The sequence below is a fragment of the Mastomys coucha genome, unplaced genomic scaffold, assembly GCF_008632895.1.
Source record: "Mastomys coucha isolate ucsf_1 unplaced genomic scaffold, UCSF_Mcou_1 pScaffold20, whole genome shotgun sequence".
NCBI lineage: Eukaryota > Metazoa > Chordata > Mammalia > Rodentia > Muridae > Mastomys > Mastomys coucha.
Genome location: NW_022196903.1, coordinates 119,051,857 through 119,063,168, shown reverse-complemented (window position 1 = coordinate 119,063,168; position 11,312 = coordinate 119,051,857). Strand labels below are relative to the sequence as shown.

The following is an 11,312-nucleotide window of genomic DNA, read 5'->3' as shown; positions in this document are numbered from 1 at the left end:
CCTCCTTCTCCTCCTCCTCTTCCCTCTGGTCTCCTGGCTGCTCAAGAAACTGCCCTCAGTCTGGGAAAGTGATCAGGTTTAAGAAACCTGCATTGGGAAGGGAAGGAGGTGGAGGCGAGGGAAAATGGGGACCACGAAAAGGTAAGAAAGGGATTCTGGACACGACCACCCCATTCCACCTCATGCATACACACCTCCAACCCTCCTTTCTGGTTCCCCCAGAAGACTCCCTCACATCCTATAACAAAAGAGGATAGCAGACAAAACGGGGGCTAGGAAGAGGCCAAGATCGCCGGCTTGTGCCCTGCTTCCCTCTGGCCATCGGGCAGCATTCGACAGTCCCAACACACAGCCCGGCAGGGCGTGGGCTGGGGGAGGGGATGCAAAGCTCAGGACCCCGCACAGTCACTTTCCAGGTTGGGGGAGTTGGGACTTAAGCCCAACAGTGCGTACCTGCGTTGTTGTCCTACATAAACCTTTTTTCTCTGAGAGAGTCCCTAGCTCCGGGCTACTCTGGCCAGCGCCAACCCATTGGCTTCCCACCCTGGGTCTTCGCGCAGATGTTGGAGTTAGCGCTCAGCCTGAGGGTCTGGGACCCGGCCAGAGAACGGTGGGTACCGGGGAGGGGCCGTCGATAGGGATTTGGTACCAGTTGCTCAGAGTCCTTTTTAGGGTTTCCACCCCCGCCCCAAGAGGTTGTATGGGAAGGCCGAGAGCATCAGAGACCCTCAGAGTTAGGTCGGAGTTAAAAGAACCCATAGCGAACTGGACTGTTTCCTGTTGCCACCACGGCGCTCTGCACGGTGGTGGATACTTGTAATGAAATTTGGCACTCTTTAAGGTGCGGGATGGGAGAGGTTAGAAGGACCTCTTTCCTTGTCACTTTCGGGAGTGAGTGGGTGTGCATCCAAGAGGCGCTACTGCTTTGCGCAATTTTGGCGTTCTTCCGCGACGTTCAGATGCGCCTTCCTGGGACTCCAGCACCGAATGGTGTGGACACTGTTGATTAGAGAGGTCACAGGCGGGAATTGGAATCGAGGCTCCCGTATTCCAGGTCTGGGAAGCATCCATCAGATTGACCCCGACCTCTGGAGGCCCGCGGGTAGCAGGTTGATAGTGGAGGCTTCTCTAGGACATGGTCCCAGCCAGAGCAGGCTGCTTGCTAGCTAGTGAGCTGGAGCCCCAGAGCCTGGACTTGTTTATGAGTGTGAAGAGGTTGGGGGCGGGGACCTGCTGGGGGAGGGGAAGGGAGACTGTGAGGGTGGGTGTTACTCGCTGAGTCTGAGCCTGGAAATTCTGTGGCTTAAGGAGTGTGTTGACAAGTTTGCTTTTCAGTAAAGGAGGTCTTTCCACCACAGACCAGCAGCCGAGGAAATATCTACGCACACTGCCCTAAACCGTCCGTTGTACCGGGAAGCTTTACAAACCTGTTCTGTTTTCCAAATAGCCCGAACTTTGCCAGTTTTACCCCGTCTCCCCTGATTGTGGCGTGTTGCTCAAAGAAATTTGAGAGATGGAATCTAGAAGATATAAACTCAACTATCTCTGCCTTAGAATCAAACAGACCTGAGTGCAGCGTTGAGAGACAGTGGAGAGAGAAAAAGAGAGCAGCAGGCAGCTGTTTCTGTATATAAGGATAGAAGAAAGTTTACCCAGTGTTCGCCTCAGGGAGAGCAAGTAGGATTGCCCTTCCGTGTAGGCTATGCTGAAGCAGGCCCTGAGAAGACTGGGTCTGTATGAATCGGATCTGACTTCCCAAGAAGGGAGCCTGGTCCTTGGGTGGCCAGAGACCTATTGGGAGGGCTTTCTCACGTCTCAGAGAGAGAGAGGCGCTGGGGTAGGAGGGTAGAGCTGGGGGTGGAGTTTACTCCAGCTTGCTCCAGCCTGGCTGGCCCTGGAGGGGTGGGGAGCTTGTGTGGTGGGCATCTGTGTGCATAGCAGGAGATGAGAGCTTGTGGGAACATAGGTGTAGCTAATGAGAAATCTGTGTCTGGGAAGGGTGTCAGAGCTGGAGAAGTGCAGTGTGCTGAAGACAGATGGCTTGTGCGTGCCTGCACAGACACATGGGGTGGGTGTGGTGCGGGAGGGCGGCTGGGCTGCGTGTGTGTGTGTGTGTGTGTGTGTGTGTGTGTGTGTGTGTAAGGTGGACATGTGTGGGGGCTGGATGTGTGATGATTGCCAAAGGGATGTAAAGGGGAGATGATCTGAGGAGAGTGGAGTGTTAACTCCCTAGGCTTGTACAACCCTAGGATTTGACTGCTAGGGCACTGGGGCCCATGGAAGATAGAGAAGCTCTATCTTCCCTGTAGAGATACAGGCTCTGGCCTTCATGTAGAGAATAGTCAAGGAATGAGACCTTCCAGCGAAGGGACATGGAAGGCTTAGAATGAGAATTACACATTCAAGGGGAAAGTTCCTGTGTGTGTTGGAACAGGGTCCAGTGACAGGAAGTGCTGTGTACACAAGACTCCTGAGTAAAGAAATCCTTTTGCATGCCAAGTGGTAAGGATGCACATTTCGTACTGTATAATGGGCTCTCTCCTCTAGTAGATGGACACGCGCTACCACAGGTTAGTGTTGATTATTATTAAAAAAATTAATGGGATGCCTCCTGGATGCTCAGCTCGTGGTTGGGTGCTGACACATGGCACACTGCCTTGGAAAAATTCCTTCTCCATGCTCAACAGACTCTTCTAACGTTGCCAGGAATAGAGAGGGCAGTGGCTCTGGAGCTTTTTTTTCTGGATCATGGGAGCCAAAGGGAAGCTGACTTGAAATACATCTGTAGTTTGATAAAAGAGGGGATAAAGGTAAAGGATGAGAGATACTTCTGGTGGTGGGGGGGAAGGGACCTAGAGGGTGTGACTGCCGCTAGCATGGAGAGTATATGCTAGGCTGAGAATTTCCAGGTAGAAAGTGGGGGTGGGGTGGGGGATGGGAAGGGTCCTGATCCATTTCAGGGTGGAATGAGTGATGTCCCTTTCCTAGCCTGAATGAATCTTGAAACATGGACGTGGGCAAAGGGACAGTGGTGCTCATGAGGCCAGGCTGGTGGAGTTTGCTTGGCATTGAGGCTTTCTGCGCTATGGATCTAAAGCTAAGAACATGCTGATGCTTCTGTCTATGGGCTTGCTGGAGGCTAAAGCAACCATGAGAAAACTCACCAACTGGATGGAGAAATGAGCATAACATTATGGACCCTGTGAAGGAGTATGCTGTGTGTTTTTGTAGGGATTCTGTGGGTTTGAAGAAGGGGGAAGTTTGGTCCTGGATGCTTAGACCTGTGCCTTAAGAGAACAAAAGTGTACATAGAAGAAGAGCTGTGGGTTTCAGGGAGTTGGCACAAGGAGGAGCTCACTGAATTCACTGGGGTGTGAAGTAACTGGGCTAAAGCAGGAGGGAGATTACACACTTTAGGGGTAAGCACATCATTCACCCACCCGGGCCAGCTGACAAGGAACCCCTTCAGGTTCATGCAAGGGCATCTGGGCAGGACTCTATTAGGTTACTGAAGGTTTTGATGCATGAGATTGAAACTGTATGATTTTGAGGTTCTTCTTTAGTGTTTTGTGGAAGTTCATCTCTCTGAGAAATAGCCGATGCTAGACAGAGCTTGTGCCCCTGTTTTTTGAGAGCACAACAGTGAGGTAGCCGACTCACAGCTGGAAATGCCTACATTTAGTCTGCCACTTTGGAACAATGCTTTTCTGATGTCTGGGACTCTCCATGCACTGCTCTACAGAGTAAATGTTGATGAGAACTGTGTAAGAAGGAAAATGTATTCCTCTTCACCTGGCAGAGCTCAAAGGGACCACTTATAAGAGCTGTGGTCTACAGAGATTAGATCTACTTGGACTCAGGTGCCGGTATCTGTCAGTCACTGGGAAAATGGGACCTCTGTCTCTTCTGGATAGCATCACATCTCCGATACGTACCCACCATGTAAATAAATAAACAAAGAAATTATATAGTTTTCCCATGGCTTGCCTCAGTTTACTACCTATCTATAAACTGGAGGCAGGTAAAGTTAGCTTTTAGTTCCTGGAAATCTGACAGGTCTCTGGATTATTCAGGAAGAGAGGCAATGCAGGAATGAGTTATTAATTTTCAGACAAATTTTGTTTTAGCATCAGTTTTGCAAACTACAATGCCAAAACAAATGTGACTTTGAAAACACAGAGCATGGTAATTGTCCTTGGCAACATCATCGTTTGTGTAAGAGGGAAGCAAAGTCCAGCCACCCTGTGTTACTGTCAAGGTCTGTGTTTTTCTAGACGATAAGTCCTTGGCAGGCCCCAGCCTGCCTGGAGAGAAGAACCCCAGGGCTTGGAATTGTGAAATGTTGCATGCCCAGTGCAGCAAGTTGGGCACAGCCACTTTCCACTGAGACAAGGATAAAGGCCCAAAGGCACTGAAACATCCCAGTCCTCCCAGAAGTTAGCACACGCTGTCAACTCCTGGCTCCAAGTCAAGGCTCCCATCCTGGAGTTCAGTGGCCATAAATAGTCAGGAGCTAAGTTATTTCCATGAGGCACTAAACCAATTCTTTTGCTTTTTTTGGCGAGATTGGGCCAATTAAGTTGATTGGAAGAGGTCACTGTTGATGGGTCTCTCATTCCCCAAGCAGGACAGGCCAGGAGAGTTTAATTACATAACATTTCCCATCTCTGCCTTTGCACTCCCAGACGGATCAGATGTTCAGGCCTTTCCTCTTCCCCTCCACTCAGGATGCCTAATTGAGCAAGCTGCTTCTGCTGCAGGCTGCAGACCTTCCTGACCGATTCCAAGGCTCCCACCCTAAGCAGAGGGGCTGCAAATCCAGGTGCTGGCTGGAAGTGAGAGAAGGGGCTTGGAGGTGACATGGAAGATCTTTTAAACCCACCACTGTTTCAAGACCTCAGCAGCTGCTGTTCTACTCATTAATGTTGCAGGCAGATTCTGACATTGGGAATACTGAACTAATGGCTATTGGACTGAGTTTTATGTAAGACTGACTTTGTTGGAAAAGGACCAAATCTTTTACTGGAGAAAGCCCATGTGGGGTTGCTGATAAGGCCAGTGGATACATTTTGTGCATGGGCCAGCACCTGCTTATGAGATTACAGTGTGTGTATGTGTATGTGTGTGTCTGTGTGTGTCTGTGTGTGTACGTGTGTGTACGTGTGTGTTTGAAGACACATGAACACAGGAGTTGTCCTGGACGGGCAGAAAACATTTGTAGAGCTTATGCTATTGGTGGACACATATGTGGGTACTGGCTCAGATTTCATTGTCATCAAATAATTTATTTACTGTGGAAAAAAGAAGCAGTTTTCTTTCAGATCATTTGCATATGGGGATTATGAGCTTTGAAGCGTGGAGCCAATGTAAATACTACCTCATCCTTGCCTGGAAATTTTCTAAAGATCAAGAAGCCAGGACAGAAAAAAAAAAGAAAGAATAAAAAAAACAAAGAAAACAAATGTACATATATATATATATATGTATAATCAAGAAAATATTAAGAAATATATACATATTCTTTTAGAATTCTCACTTTCAAACTGTGAACACACATGTAGGTAGTCCAAGAGATTTTGACAGTTTTCAGCGAAGCCAACTCTAATTTTACCTACAAATACTAAGGAGCTAGATATAGTTATTTTTATGTGCTCAGACTGCACTTGCTATTTACTCATTCCCTTATCTGTCACAGTGCTCCTCTGACAATATCGATTAGGAACTCCTAAGGTCTCTAGAACTCTGGGTATCCTCCCATGATAGACTTCTGGTGTGTTCTGTTATGATTGCTCATTATCTGGCAACATCACCCAGGAAGATATCTGAACAAGTGATTTTCAAATGAAGCAAAGAGCTAAGTAGCTTACTGATCTCAAAGAACTTTGTTCAGTACAAGGTAGTCTTAAACAGCATGAGGCAGCAGATGGCCTGCTGACATGGATATGGGGATCAAGCTTTTAACTGAGCTCTGTCACTAATTAGCTGTTGCTATGTGACCCTGAATATTCTCTCCAGGCTGTGCTTTCCCTGCCTATAAGGGAAGGGCTTGAATTAGAAGACCTCAGGCCTCAAAGCCATCATTCCAGCTCCACCACCCTAAGATTCTACACTAATCCTGGTCTATTTAATCTTTGCTAATATGCCTTACATGGAGCGTGCCTTGGCACATTCTAAGGAGCTCCTGTTTTTATCTTTGGAGAAAGCCAGAAAGGCATGCAAAGAATTTACCAGAACATTTTGTTTTGTCCAAGAATGCTCAAGATGTTGGCTTGATCTCTATAGTATGCAGTCTACAGAGCATTGTAGTTGGGTTTGGCTTTCTGGTAGACCTGATGCTAATCATTCAGCATTTTCCTATCAAATACCTTTCATGGCAAACATTACTATTAAAAGATGAGCACCCATCTTTAAGACAATGGTAGTATATGAGCAGTTAGTGGTTGCCAGGCATCATGACAAATATTACATGACATTATCTCAATCTACCCAGATAACGCCATGAATGATTAGGGGTACTGAGTTGACAGGAAGCTAAACACAGTTGTACAACAGAATGCTGATATACTTTCCTTCCTGAAGCCAACAGTGCTCCAATGTCCACCAGATTGTGTTTTCTGTGTTCTATGATATCAACCAGATGGGAGGTGATCCCAAAGCCCTTGGTGAAGTTTGTCACCCCACAGGAGAGCCTGCCCCACCAGAAGCTTCCTTTTCTTGTGCAAGACAAATGTTTAGGTTTTCTAACCACCTGCTGGCAAGCATGTATCAGATCTGTCATAGCTTCCATTCCCCCCCCCAACCACATTTACTTCCCATACTGTTGACAAGGGAATTTGCCCTTCCAGCATGCGGGCATTGATCTAAGTCACAATTGCCTCCTTGTAAAGTCTATAACAGTGGAGCTGGACATCTGGTTTTGATCCGCAAGACCATAAGAGGTGGTAGGTCCCAGCATTCCTGAGTCCTGGGATGAGGACTGCACGAAGTCTAAACTTACATGGAGAACAGGAGATCTCTTCGGAGTTTTAAAGATGGTTGGATAGTCCAGGGACCCAACCATTTAGACTCGGGCTTTGACTGGGCAGATTTCTTGCTGGTGGGTTGAGGGGCATGTATGTCCTCCAGCTCTAGTATTTGCCTCTGAATTTTACTCTCTGGGCAAACGTACTTCTAAGAATAGGGAAATAAAAAGACTTCTTGGAGGTAAATCTTATCTTCTTCAAAGGGTGTGGCTAAATGAATGCTCCTGATTTCATTTTCTCTCCTCCTCTCTGAACTACAACTAACACACACACATACACACACACACACACACACACACACACACACATACACACACACACACACACATACACCCCACAGGAGTCCATGCACGTGCACGCCTTCAAGACCAATAAAGACGTGACTTTGTTACGTTGCTTGAAAATATTTTCACTGTACGGCAAAAAAAAAAAAAAAAAAAAAAAAAAAAAAAAAACCACTGACCAAATACCCATTTGATTGTTTTACAATATTTATACTCCAAATATATGCATTTACTCTGTTTTAAACTTTTCACATGTAGGGTGATGCATTTCTTCTCTACACAAGAGATATTGTCTCTCTCTCTCCTTTTAAGTGAGTGCCAAGAAGTTGAAACTTACTACAATTTACTGTTCCCTTCTGTTTCTAGACCTAAGCCTCCATCATTTAAAAATATCTTCCCTCCCCCCCTCTGCCTCCCTATTGTCCCTTGAGGAATGTATTTCAAGTTCTCAGTCTGGGATTAGTTCCATCCTGTGTCTAGCAGACCTGTTTCTGCCGGTTTATAAGGTACTTCCACTGGGTTCAAGAGTGAGATGCAGCTGTAAAACTCACCTGATTTCCCAACAGGTGTGTTCCACCACAGCGAAGAAGCTTGGCTCTGCTGACACCCACCTGGTTATCTTGGACCGCTAATAGCCTTTCTCCTGCATAGGACTCAGACTAATGGTGAATTTTAAACAGAAGCCTTGTCTTCCATGGGCCTCTGCTTCCTGATCTGAAAAAGAAGGGAGTTGGAATCACTGGCTGATCAAAAGGAACCTGAGGTTGTAACTGTTCTGATGTTCTATGTCTCTGCTGTTCCCTCTGCCTCACCATGGTTCATGCATGGGATTTTCAGGTATTCCTTCTGGCCTGGAGTACTCATGTACAGAAATGTGGAGGGGGTGGTGGAGGAAATTAAGTTATGTGATGCCAGATAAGTTATTGAACATATGGATGAGTGAATGTTTATGGGGTGCTGAAGAAGCAAGCTTGCCAGATTTGTGGCGGATCTTGGATTGCTAGCTGGGAGCATGGGGGAGAGGTTTATGTGGGATGAAATCGTCTGTGGGTAGCTGAAGTCAGTAAGCTAAATCCGAAAGATACTAAACTGTGCTCCCTGGGACCAATCCTGCCTCTGATGCTACCAGAGGCTGGTTGCAACTTGCACATCCTTGAGCCATCCTGGGTCTTGTTTTCCTTCCCTATTAAATGTTCAAGTTAGGAGCTTCCATGCCTGCCCAAGTCTTTCCTGTCTTCTCGATAGATTGTGGGACTTTTAGGCTAGAAGAAAAACCTAGATAGATGGATGCGAAGGTGAATGGATCAAGAAAAGGAACACCCTTAAAAAGTTTACAGGTGGTGGGAAATAGCCTGATGCAAAAGAGATAGGAGTGGTCAAAGCACAAGTCTGTTCTTGAATTGGAGGCAGCAACGGAACATGTTGTGTGTGTGTGTGTGTGTGTGTGTGTGTTGTAGTTTGAATGTTCATCTCTCCAGCTTCACCAGTAATATTAAAATCATCTTAGACACGTTTGTTTCTCCATTACCTTCCTTGGGAAGCCTCCCTGCATTCCCCCAGAGAGCCAGGGGGCTCCCTTCCCAGCATCCTCTATGTTATAGCACTTAACAGCCTGGGCTGCGTTTGCATTCCTCTCTTCTTACTAAAGGATGAAATTCTTGAAGAGGGGTCTGTGCTTGTCATCTTTGTGTTCACCAACACCTGGACGGTCTGACACGGAAATGTGTCGACTGAATGCGTAGGTATACGAGGGAATTGTCAGTGAGCTTAGTAGTAGATGGCAACAGGAGCTGGGCTTAGAGATGTAATGCATCTCACAACAGGTTCAAAACCACGTCCTCTGTGATTTTCTCTTGCTCTCTTCCAAACGCTAGGTCATAAATGCTGACTGCTTACTTACCAGGGAAGGATATTTGGCTCTCCTTTGGACCCTTTCCCTCATGCCCTAACCTACCTAGTTCTATACATTTGGCTCTTGGTCTTGGGGAATTGGGTGCCACTGGACATGAACTGGAGTAATCCCTTTGAGATATTTTGAAAGTGGGTCTGGATACGTGTGTGAAGATAAAACAGTGTATAACCTGTTGGTGGCTTTGTGCTAGATCTTAGAGAAGATGCAGAGATGGATGTGGCTTTGGCCTGCAGGGCTGGAAGGAGATAGGGATAAGTCACATTATAACCAGACTCCAAAGGAAAGAACAGTGAGTGTAGAAGGTGGAAGGAAGGCTCCCTGAGTACTGCTTTGTAGTGTGAATAAGATAAAACATCCTCTCCATTCACTTCAGTGTGACAGGGGTTGGTTTTATCACGTCTGAATTCTCCAGGCCCTGGCCTGGTGTAGAAGGGAGGATTCTTGGAGCCTTTGGTTCATCGTGGCCATAGTCTGGGGACCATCACAGATAGTTTAAGAGGTGGCACTCTGGGCAATGGATGAGCTCCCAAGATTACATTCAGAAGTGTCCCCTTTTGTAGCTGAATCAGCGAAATGAGAAGGAAGTGGGAAGGCAGCAGATCTAAGAATTGTTTCCCTGCCCCCTCCATTGACTTATATGCATCATCTCTGCAGCCACTTCGCACACAGGGACAGACTGCCATCTACTGTCCACTTTTATCCTCAGAGTCTTTCCTTTTCAGCCAACTCCTTGTCCTTCCCTCTCCTCATCTTTAATGGTTACAGATACCACAGGGAAATGGACGGACGGTAGGTGCTTGTTCGATAGTTTCTGCAAAACTTAGTGCAACATGTTACTTGGTTTTCCTCTCTGCTTCGTGTTGTTTAAAAGGGGCTGCCTGGCATCTCTCGAAGCTTCCTAGGGTTAGTTAGCAAGAATACCAGGTGAAGGCAGGATCTTACCGTCAGTGACCTTGGGGTATCCCTTGGGAGATCAAATTGCTGCCCAGTAGGATGCATCTGAAAAAATGAAGATGACAGCAAGGACTCCAGTGGCTGCAAGGTTTAGAGGAAGGACCTTGCAGGGAAAAGATAAGTGTGGACAGCGTGTCCGGCATCTCCACTCAGCAACTCTAGTGTTAGGTAAGACGGTTCTAAAAGCTTGAGATCTCCTATGATTGTCCCTGAGCCAGTTGCTGTTGGACTCCCCTGGTGTGCAAGGGAGTGTAGGCACTGCTGCCATGGAAGAAACAAACTCTTTCCATGCCGCCGAGTACCCCTTCTCCTACCTCTCCCGGACTTGCTTACAAAAGTCAGAGCATCAGTGTCCTAATTCAAGTCTAAGATTCCTTCCTGTCCTAATTCATTTCCCCCAATAAGCATCTGAGAATCTGTTGGTATTCCCTTTAGGCTTTTTGTTTCATTGATTGATTGACTGATTGATTGATTTTTCTTTGAGACAGGACTTCTCTCAAGTTCAGGTGACAAGAGACTCACTTTGTAGCTGAGGATGGCCTAGAGTTAATAGCAATCCTCCCGCTTCAGCCTCCCAGGTACTGGGATTATAAGCATGTACAGCCATACTTGTCTTGTCTTGTATTTTAATTGTGGTGAGATTACCATAGAATAATTCTTTGTCTTATTCTTCAGGTGCTTTTGTTCTTAGTGTTTAAATTGCCTCCAAGGGAATTTTCAGAGTGTTTATTTCCTCTTCTTGCCCTTAGATACGGATGTGTGCATATGACAGAGGGTGGGGAGCGGCAGGACAGGAATAGAGGGTGGAGTCTATTGGGTATAGGAAATCCACTCAAGTTTGAGGATCAGGTTACTCCTTAAGGGATCTCAGCACCTCACTGCAGTCTTCACACAGTTTCCCATTTTCCTCTTTTTTTTTGCCCTAGTGCCCCATTACAACCCCTTTCAGATCTGTGGTAGAGTCACTTCTCCATACAACAGGCATCCTGGATTTTGAGGGGACCATTTGACAGAGATAAAGTCAAAGCCAAGGTCCATTGAAAAAGACCAAGTTTTAAATCTTCTTTATTTTTACATGTATGGGTGTTTTTTTCTGGATGTATATCTGAGTGAGTGCCAGGTGCTTGGGGGGGGGGGGGG

General features: G+C 46.6%; 1 protein-coding gene across 4 annotated transcripts in view; it reads left to right on the top strand.

Annotated features, from left to right (window-relative positions):
- Ntf3 (neurotrophin 3) overlaps positions 1-11,312 on the top strand; it is a 68,302-nt gene that overhangs the window by 2,272 nt on the left and 54,718 nt on the right. The gene's annotated exons all lie outside the window — the stretch shown is intronic.